This window comes from Desmodus rotundus, chromosome 3 (genome assembly GCF_022682495.2).
Source record: "Desmodus rotundus isolate HL8 chromosome 3, HLdesRot8A.1, whole genome shotgun sequence".
In the NCBI taxonomy this organism is placed as follows: Eukaryota; Metazoa; Chordata; class Mammalia; order Chiroptera; family Phyllostomidae; genus Desmodus; species Desmodus rotundus.
In genome coordinates this window covers 171,763,929-171,774,801 of record NC_071389.1, presented here as the reverse complement: position 1 = coordinate 171,774,801, position 10,873 = coordinate 171,763,929, and the positions used below count along the sequence as shown (strand labels likewise).

At 38.4% G+C, this 10,873-nt stretch overlaps 1 pseudogene; it reads right to left on the bottom strand.

Annotated features, from left to right (window-relative positions):
* Positions 1-386: 386 nt before the first annotated feature.
* LOC112318546 (protein SET-like) overlaps positions 387-10,873 on the bottom strand; it is a 37,157-nt pseudogene continuing 26,670 nt past the window's right edge.

The following is a 10,873-nucleotide window of genomic DNA, read 5'->3' as shown; positions in this document are numbered from 1 at the left end:
TTCACATAGAGACACAGTGTAATCTCTGAGCCCAATATACAGAGAAAGGAGGAAAAAAGCTAGAATTCTATGCATGACTACAAAGGGACCCAGCAACCTCCAGCTTCCAGCAGAGCTAAGGAGGCAGAAGGTTTTTATCTTTTTCCACAGAGCACGGTGGTGTTGACTCCATAAAATTTTTGTCAAGATAGGAAGGGATAAAGATGAATTTGCAACAGAAAGGGGCAGAGATTCTTTTCCCACTATATTCTGCTCAAGGTACATACCCCTCCCAAATAAGGTGAGAACCATGGTGTAAAGGAGAGAAAAGAGACCTCAAAAACAGGGAGACTGAGCACAAGAGGAAAAAAAAAAGACTGCAACTTGTGCCCAGGGACTGGGGAAAGTTAAAAAGTTTGGAATCCATCAGTATTCCATTGGTCATCTTCTCCTTCATCTTCCTGTCCTTCTTCCCCTCATCATCATCTTCACCTTCTTCACCTTCCCCTTCTTCATCATATTGGGACAAAGTAGTACTGTAATGGATTTGGCTAATATCATCTTTGACGACTTCTCCTAACTCATCTGCACCTGCACTATCAGAATGGTCAGTAAACCAGATAAAAAAGCTCTCTGGTTCCTCACGCTGCCTCTTCTGCTGGCCTTATTCTGTGTTTTACTTGAATGTGTCGTCAAATCCTTTCCAGATTTCCATTTGATTTCAGTGGACTTTGAAGATGAATTGCCACTCTCATTCAGATGAAATTCTTTGGAGAGAAATTTATTTTAGAAGTAAGGATTTCCATCAAAATAAAAATCTATTCTGTAACCTGATTTAATATCTTCAAGTGCTGTCACTTCAATTCTTGTCAAATAATGCAGCGCCTCTTCATCCTCTTCCCCAAGCAGTGCAGACACTTGTGGGTGGTTGACAAATGTTGTTACCCAAAATCTGGGATTTTGGCGATCAATTCTGACTTCTTCTGAAAAAACGGTTGGCGGAGTTTGTTATATTTCTGTTCTACTTTCAAAATCTCCTCACTGGCTTGTTCATTAAGTCTGTCTATCTCATTTTGTACTTCATCGATATGTTCAATTGCTTCTTGCTGTTTTTCTTCTTCCTTTGGCAAACCCAGAGCAGTCGACTTCTTCTCTGGCTTGGGGGCAGGAGGAGGTCCTGGTTTCTTTGTTAGGGGTGGGAGCAAAGCTGAGACTTTGGGAGCCGTGCTGGGAGATAAGTTGGAGAATCCGACTGAGGGGAAGTTGCGTGGCTGGAAGAAGCTGGGCGAAATCTGAATTACTGTTTTGGATTTCTTCCAATAAATTCTCGGAAGTGGAATTGCTGGGTCATAAGGTAGTTATATTTTTAATTTTTTGAGGAACCGCCATACTGTTTTCCAGAGTGGCTGCACCAATGTGCAACTGGGGAGGATTTTTTAAGAATGCAGATACTCCTTTTTCCACAGGGACGCCAGTGTGTTGATTGCAGGGGTGGGGGAGGGGGTTTAAAGAGACTAAATGATAATGGAAAAAAACAAAAAGAAAGAAAAAAGACATTAAAATTTTTTTTAAGATGCAGATACTCATTCCCCCCCCCCAAAGATTCTGATTTACAAGGCATTGATATTCTTTAAAAAATCCCCCAAGTGATACAATACAAGTGATTTAATACAATACGAAGATCTAGAGTAGAGGGTCTTGAAGTGTGGTCCCCAGATGACCATCACCTGGGCCCACATTAGAAAGGCACATTTTGGACCCATCCCAAACCTACTGAGTCAAGAATTGTGGGGACTGGAACTAGCTATCAGTCTTTAAAGAACACCTCCAGATGATTCTAACTCATGTGAAATTTGAGAACCACTGCTCTCCATTGAACTTCAAAGTTAAAACAATGAACAGTTAGATAATACCGTTGATTGAAAAACCAGTTAGATACCAGTTAGATAATCTTCCATTGATTGAAAAACCAGCTATCTTTTCCTTTCTCTCCACATTAGTGGGTTTTTTGTTTTTGTTTGTTGTTTATTGATTTTTTTGCACACACAACAAAGAAGCCAATATTCTTAACATAAAGGTTTATTTGCTGTGAGAACATTTACTAAATTACAATGAGATGGAAGAATGGACCCCCCCTGGGAGATGTAGAGTCCAGTTAACCTGCTGCTCCTACGATAGCACTTTGGGGGCCAGTGTTCTTCTACAATGAATGTAAGAAAGCCGAAGATCAATAAAACGCTGAAAGACAGCAGGTGAGCCCAGATTCATGGTACTTCTTCTTTCTCCGTTGAATATTACATGAAAAGATAGAAAATATGGAATTATATACATTAAACAACTTTCTAAATGGAGTAGATTTCTTTCTAATTCAAGTTTCAGAATCTAATAAAATCGTGACATTTATTTGGAAATTATGTAGCAAGATAATAAGATATTTTTATGGCCAGGCAAGATTCTCAGAGCTTCACAGATATCAAATTATTTAGTATTTACAGCAACATTTGAGGTAGGTACAGATACAATACAGGAGAAGAAAATATGATGGAAAGAGGTGAGGTAATTTACCTAAGATGACATAGCTATAAAGTGGTTGAACCTGCGCTCTTAATTACTATATTATTTAGGGGAAAAAATCACAGCTGCTGATTAGTTCTTGAACATCCTGAAACTTTATTTTGCTCAAAAATCACTTTTTCTTTGTGACCTCATTTTTTCTTTCCCTTTTCCTAGTGTCTCTTTTTGCATTTGTTTATAATCTTTTTGTTGTTTCTTGGGGAAAACATACCACTTCTCTTTATGACTTGCAATATGAATTTTCTGATTTTAATTAGCTGGGAAAGATAATTGAAAAATAACCTGCCCTTTCAATTACAGGATGTTTTGAATCCATTGCTTTAACTAATATTTGGGTAAGTAAACAATGGTGAACATATTTCACTTTCAAATTTTCCAAGGCAACATTAGCAGCTTCCTCTACTTCTTTTGAGAAAGATGAATTTGGCTGTTCGAAGGAAGTCTCCACCAAGTTTAATCCCTTTCCCAGGATTTGTTTTTCATATTATTTGTCACATTGATAGGTTTCTACATAGTGTGGGTTTGGCAAAGTCTTATGTAGAAGGGCCAGAAAACTAATCTCTTGATACTCATGTGTCAAAAAGTCAGAGTAATCCAAGCTGTCAGGTGTCAGAAAAGTCTGCACCTTATAAATTCTTGGCCCAGATTTGTGAAACTAGTGTTTTTGAATAAAACTTCAATTTCCTAATTTATGATTAACAGTGTGGTGGTTTCTTGTGCCACAGCCTACATTTTTCAGGGAAAAAAAGTATGAGAACAAAGGGGAGAGAAAGAACAGTGTTTTTTTTAAACCCTCAACTATGTACATAATAATCATGTGATTTATTGAATGATTAAGATGGACTAGATAGTATCTAATAGATAATAAGATTTATTTCTGCTTCTTTCACACAGGATTGAGAATGGAGAAATTTATTTGGAGCTCTGATTGCAATTAATAAGAGTTAGTTATTCTAAGGACCTTTATTTTCAACCTCTCTTACTTTTTATCCCTTTAGGTTTTACTTTCTGTTTACCTCTGGGCCCATGTCTACAGGGCAGTGTAGTGTTTGGGCCCAAGCTGGCCGGAAGTCCCACCTTTCGGACATATCCTCAGGTGTTTGCTACTTTCTCTGCTGGGTTAAGTCCCTTGGTGTGTGTGACGAGTCACTTGCACATCTTAGTCAAAAGAGCATGAATTCGGAAGGTATATTGTCTGGGTATAATTCCTGATTCTGACAATTACTCTCTATATGACTTCAGAAAAATTATTTAACTTTTCAAACATTCATTTTCTTTATTTGTAAAAAATAAAATACAAATATCTACTTTATAAGGTTGTTATGACTGGTCTAGGATTAATAACAACAGGAGCAACAACAACATAACAGAACATCACAATAACAAAACCCTCTTCTGAAATGCCAAGCACACTTCTGCTCAACTAATAGGAACTGATTTCCCTCTTCAGCTTCTCAAACTGCTACCAGAGAAATAGCCTAGATATTTGCCCAGATCAGAGAAAGTTTTCTAAATAATCAGCTATTAAAGAGTAATGTCTGAATACCTGAGCTGGGTAAGGTTAAACCTAAATCTTTGTTTTTGTAACCTCTGTTAATTTTTAATGAGCTATGCACATATCTTGCAGGACTGCACCTGGCCTTAAATTACGACAATCTGAGGGTCTATCCTCTCTTAAGCATGTTTTGGTGTCACATTGTCTGTGCTTTGGGCTAGACCCATCTTTTCAAGGCAATGTGAAGCACTCAACAAATGCAAATAGCCAAAGATCTGCGCTTTGCTGGGAATTCTAATCGAGTTTTATACGTAAAGCTTTTCGGTACTATTAGCATTTCGTCAGTAGTTGAACAATCTGGTTTTCATCAATGCAGATACACAGCTTATCTGTAAGGAGCCAGAAAGTGAGCAGAATATCTTCAGGAAAAAATTATAATTTCAGATTAAGTCTCTCTTGGAAAACAAAAGTAAGAGGAGTTTGTAATTCATGGGCAAAGAACGCAAACACTAGAGAGTCAGCCTTTTGGAGAGAAGGAAAAGAATATTCAATTTACTATTTGCTCTAACTTATTGCAAAATGCCGCTTGATAAAGCTGTGTCTGAAACAGACTTTTACTAGACATGTTTTACATTCAAAGTGGTGAAAAAAGGTGAAAAACATGTTTTTCCTCTTCATCCTACTGGTTATTCTCCTATTGTTTTGAAGTGTTAAATGTTAGACATCACCCCACGTCTGCAAGTGCAGAGTATAGAAGGTTTGCTTCCTTAGCTCAGCCAAAAAGTCGGCAATGCACCCTGATGACTCACGTCTGTTCTCTCCTGTGAGCCAATTCCACATAATGTGAGTAAGTCAGAGAAACACATGCTTGTTCAGTCAACAGCAGCTCTTTCTCTTCATTTTAGTAATGACTGCGACATAGAGCTGGAAACAGCTTTGAAATATGTACCTAGTCCTTTCTCTGCATGATGGCAAGCACATGGTATGCGGTATTTTCATCATGAAGCATCTTCTAGAGAAAAGATTTTACAGCTTCCTTGAACACACTGATGTGTCTAGAATCCACAAATTGAATTTTCCTATTCTCTCTTTTGCTGTTTTATCTAAATTCCTATTTCTGAAACTGATACTTATTTAACTTCACCCTGTTCTCAGCTGAAAGGACTGTCATTTTCCCTTCCACATAGTTTAATACTGTCACTGGTTAGGGGATCTCAGATAGCATGGCATTTTAAGAATCAAGGCAGTATATTTGTGATGAAAGGGATATGTCTCATATTGTCAGTTACTCATTGCTTTACAAAATATACAGCGTCTGCTTATGTGCCCTCCTTATGTGAATTTGGAAGCTCTTTTATATCCATGTGTGGACAAAAGAAGTGCACTGTAGAGGATAACAGAGATTTTGCTTTGCATTTTTTCTTCTCCCTGGAACTAATGGAACAAGTCACTAGAGTTTGTGTCCTTTGAAGTGACATAATCTCATGGTGTATGAGCTTTGTAGCCTGGGGAAGGAATGCCTCCAACAACTTTCCTAAGGGCAGAAATACAATTTTGAAGTTTTGCTGCTCAAAATTCTTGTTTAGTGAAAGAATAAAAAAGAGAGATGCTCAAATGTAGATATAATAGAGTATGTGGAAAGAAGTCAGCTTTCCATTCTTAAACATAACTTTCACAATAAACTTACATTAGCAAACATACCCAACAAACATTACAAGTGTGAAAATAATGGTGCCTGTTTGGAGGTGAGAAGGGATGGTCTCAATTACTTTTTTCCCTCTTCTTCCTGTGTCTAGCATGTCCTTCAGCCCCCTTGAGTAAGCTATGGATTAAGGACTAATGGAAAGTAAAGACTACATTGGAAATGAGGCCATTGTGCCAAGAAAAGTGTGCTCAGATCAGGTTCTATTCTCATGGACAATTACACTGAAGCATTTATTTCTTTGCTATTAAAGTAGGTATGTCCCCAAAATAAAATAACTCTTATGCCTTTAAAATAATAACACTTACCATGGTTTTATTTGTTGTACCTTCCAGATTTAATTCTTGGTAAAGTTATATAAATGAAATAGGGCTTTTGTGGTTTGCAAGTGACAGAATTTTAATTCCCTCAAGCTAAACATGAATTTATTGACTCATGTGATCAAAAATTCCAGGAGGTGGATACGACTTTAGGTATGGCTGACCCAGGAGGAGATCCAAGATGAGAGAGGAACAGGTAGAAGCTGTACTTAATTCCTCCAAGGACCAACCTGGGATTACAGATTAATTATAGGAAAATCATCCTGGAGGAAACAAGATGGAGGAGGAGTAAGTGGAAGCTACACTAACTTCCTCTCAGGACTAACCTTGAATTAAACTGAATTATAGAGAACCATTCTGACTATCCAGTGGAACACTAGCTGGAAAGAAGCCTTATAACCAAGGTCAGACAGAAGAAACCACTTCACCACAACATGACTGGTAGGGAGTGCAGAGGAGGTTTGAGACAGCTGGCTGGGCTCCCACAGGCAGTGGCTGAAGTTCCAGAGGGATATTTCAATGGCCAGGGAATTCACCCTGAGAAGTGTGGGGTCTAAACCCCAAGCTGGGCTCCCCAGACTACAGCACCAGAGCCAGGAAAGGAACCCAGATAACATTCAGCTGTGAAAAGCAGCAGGGTTTCTGTCTGCCAGGGAGAGATGGCTAGAGATGCATGGAGGATGTTGAAGGGCCAACACACGAAAATCTGTTTGCATTTGCAAAGCTTCATGGGCTTTGGCAGAGGAAAGGCAGAGTGGACCAAAGACACATGAGAGAAGTCTAGGGCTAGTGGCTCTGGGAAGAGAACTGAAGGAGCAGCCACCAGGATCACTGAGTCATTCCCCATACTGCAGAGGCCATCTTTCTCAGTCGGAGCACTCCCCTGCAAGTGACATCAGTCTGAAAGGAAGCAATAGCCTTGCCCACAGGAATTACACTGCCCTATCCTGTGGAGCTTAAGCCTGGCTGCTGAGTACAGATTGAGGTTATATCATTAATTAAATTTAACAACTGAGGTGGATCTCTGGGAGCTCTGACTTTAGCTTACCCTCACCCAGGCCCAATGCTGGTATAATCAGGCATTGGCATGCAGCCTGGTTATTATGCACACAAATAGGCCCAGCAGAGACAGCCACAAAATGTGGATCACTGATAGCTCCAAAAAGGTTACACAGGGCCAGTCACTAACAGTGTCTGACACAGGTCTGAACCAGAGTCTTTGCAGATCTACCTAATACATAGAAACAAATACAAAGAAGCAGCCAAAGTAGGAAGACAAAAAACAGATCCCAAATAAAAGAACAAGAGAATTCTCCAGAAGAAGGAGATAGATGAAATGGAGGCAAACAATTTATCAGATAGAGAGTTGAGAGTAATGATTATAAGGATATTCAACAACATGAAAAAAGACATAGAAACCACAAAGAAGGACCAGTCAGAAATAAGGGATGCAGTATCTGAAATAAATAATGCACTGGAAGGAATAAATAGTAGGTTAGATGAAGCAGAGGACCAAGTCAGTATTTGGAAGACAAGGTAGAAAAAAACCCCAAGCAGAGCAGCAAAAAGAAAAAAGAATTAAAAGAAATGAGGAGGGCTTAAGAACCATTTTGGATAACATGAAGCATAGCAACATCCACAACATGGGAATACTAGAAGGGGAAGAGAATGAGCAAGGCATCGAGAACCTATTTGAAGAAATAATGACTAAAAACTTACCTAATCTGATGAAGGAAAAAGACACACAAGTCCAGGACGCTCAGAGACCTCCAAACAAGTTGGAACAAAAGAGGCCTACACTAACTGAGACACATCATAATTAAAATGACAAGGCTAAAATACAAGGAGAAAATCCTAAAAGCCACAAGAGAAATGCAGGTAGTTACATACAAGGAGGCATCAATAAGGCTGTCCTCTGTTTTATTAACAGAAACATTTCAGGCCAGAAGGGAGTGGCATGAAATATTCAAGGTGATGAAGAGCAAGGACCTACAATCAAGGCTACTTTACCCAGCAAGGCTTTAATTTAAAATCAAAAGAGGAATAAGGAGCTTCCCAGACAACAAAAAGCTAAAGGAGTTTCTTAACACCAAACCAGTACTGTAAAATGTTAAAAGGCTTGCTTTAATATTAAGAAGAAAAATAGAGGAAAAAAAAGAAAACAGAGGGAAATAATCTAACAATAAAATGCACTACTTATGTATCTATGAATAATCAATCACCTTAAGTGTAAATGGCTTCAATGCTCCAATCAAAAAACATAGGGTAGCTGAATAGATAAGAAAACATAACTCACATATATATATATATATGCTGGCTTCATGAGATCCACCTCACCGAAAGATACACACAGATTAAAGTAAAAGGATAGAAAAAGATATTTCATGCAAATGAAAGGTAAAAAAAGCAATACTTACATACAACAAAATAGACTTTAAAACCAAGGCTATATGGTAAGAGACAAAGAAGGACACTAGATAATGATAATGGGTACAATCCAACAAGAGGCAATAACCCTAGTAAACATTTGCACACCCCAAACAGGAGCAACTAATATATTAAACAAATCTTTACAACACAGAGGGAGAGATTGACAGAAATACAGTCATAGTCAGGGATTTTAACACCCCACTGACTTCAGTGGATAAATCTTCCAGACAGAAAGTCAACAAGGAGGAAGTGGTCTTAAATGACACACTAGATCAAATGGAATTAATTGATATCTTCAGAGCATTTTACCCCAAAGCGGCAGAATATACATACTTTTCAAGGGCACATGGAATGTTTTCTAGGATAGACCATATGTTAGGGCACAGAAGAAGTCTCAATAAATTTAAGAAGGTTGAAATCATATCAATCATCTTTGATCACAACATTATGAAACTAGAAGTCAATCATGAGAAGAACACTGAAAAACACACAAAGACATGGTAGCTAAATAACACATTATTAAACAATGAATGGGTCAACATTGAGATCAAGGAAGAAATCAAGATACCTTGATTTCAATCAAGAATGAAAATAAGAACACAACCATCCAGAACTCTGTGGGACACTGGGAAAGCAATCCTAAGAGGGAAATTCATGGCATTACAGGCCTATTTCAAATCACAAACAAAAAAAAGTCAAATAAATAATCTAACTTTACACTTGAACTTGAAAAAGAATAACAAACAAAGTCCAAAGTGGGCAGAAGGAAGGAAATAATAAAGATCAGAGAAGAAATAATCAAAATAGAATTTAAAAAATGATGCAAAAGATCAATGAATTCAAGAGTTTGTTCTTTGAAAAGATAAACAAGATTAAACAACCTTTGACCAGACTTATCAAGAAGAAAAGAGGGAGGACCCAAATAAATAAAATCAGAAATAAAGAACAGAAATAACAACTGACACCAAAGCAATACAAAGGATTGTAAGAAAATATGAACAACTAACTATATGCCAATAAACTGGAAACCTGAATGAAATGGATAAATTCCTAGAAACACAGAATCTTTCAAAACTAAATCAGGAAGAATAATAGAATCTGAATAGACAGATTACACCTAGTGAAATTGAAGCAGTAATAAAAAAACTCCCAAGGAAACAAGCCTTTGGACTGGGTGGCTTCCTAGGTGAATTTACTAAATATTCTGAGAAGAATTAACCCCTATCCTCAACTATTTAAAAAATTTCAAGAAAAGGGAAAGGTCCTGAATTCATTTTATGAGGTGAGCATTAACCTAATTCCAAAACCAGAAAAAGACACTACAAAAAAGAAAATTAAAGGCCAATATCCTTAATGAACATAGGTGCTAAAGTCCTCAACAAAATATTAGCAAATTGAATGCAGCAATGCATCAAAAAAATCATACACCATAACCAAGTGGGAAATATTGAATGCAGAGTTGCAGAGGAATGCAGAGTTGGTATGCCATTCACAAATCAATAAATGTGATTCACCACACAAAAAAATGAAGGATAAAAACAACATGATCATATAGATACATGCAGAAAAAGTATTCAAAAAAATCCAGCACTCATTTATGATGAAAACTCTTAGCAAAGCGGGATTAGAAGCTCTTACAGTGACTAAACCTAACAGGCAGCCAGCAGGCAAGGGAAGGTGGAGGCAGATCTTTTCAGGGTGCCTTGAACTTTAGTGACCTGCCCCCGGGCCTGATGCTGGAAAAAGCATGTGTTGGTGTGCAGCTTTGTTCTACCTGTTCATACAGAGGCCCAGCAGAAGCTATCACAAACGGTGGATCACTTATAGTTCCAAACAGGATGCTAAAGGCCAGTCACAGGCAGCCTCTTAACATTGGTTTGCACCAGTGTCCCTCCCAAGATTCTCAGGACTAACACAGATAGTGCCCAGCTTCAGACAACATGAGTAGGATCCAGTAAGTTTCACAAGCAGCATATCCAAAGGGAGATCTTGGCAGGCACCAGACCCTGCTGAGGCAAATTCCACTTTGTGTCCTCAGCATCTGCACAGCGGCTCTTACACTATAGTTAGGGCTAAGCCTCGCAGTCAGCCAGCCCGAGGGTTGATCCCGTGCACGAACAGGCCAATAACAATCAAGACTCAATTACAACAGGAGGTTTCCCACAAACCACACAAGGGACATTCCTGGAGCACCCGGATCAGGTGATCAAGGATAATGCAGCATTGAACCCCAAAGGACACCTACTACATAAGGGTACCCCATGAAGACTGGGATTCATAGAAGATTTAATACATAGAAACAAACACAAAGTGGCAACCAAAGTGGGCAAAGAAACAGGCCCCAGATGAAAGAACTTGAGAAATCTCCAGAAA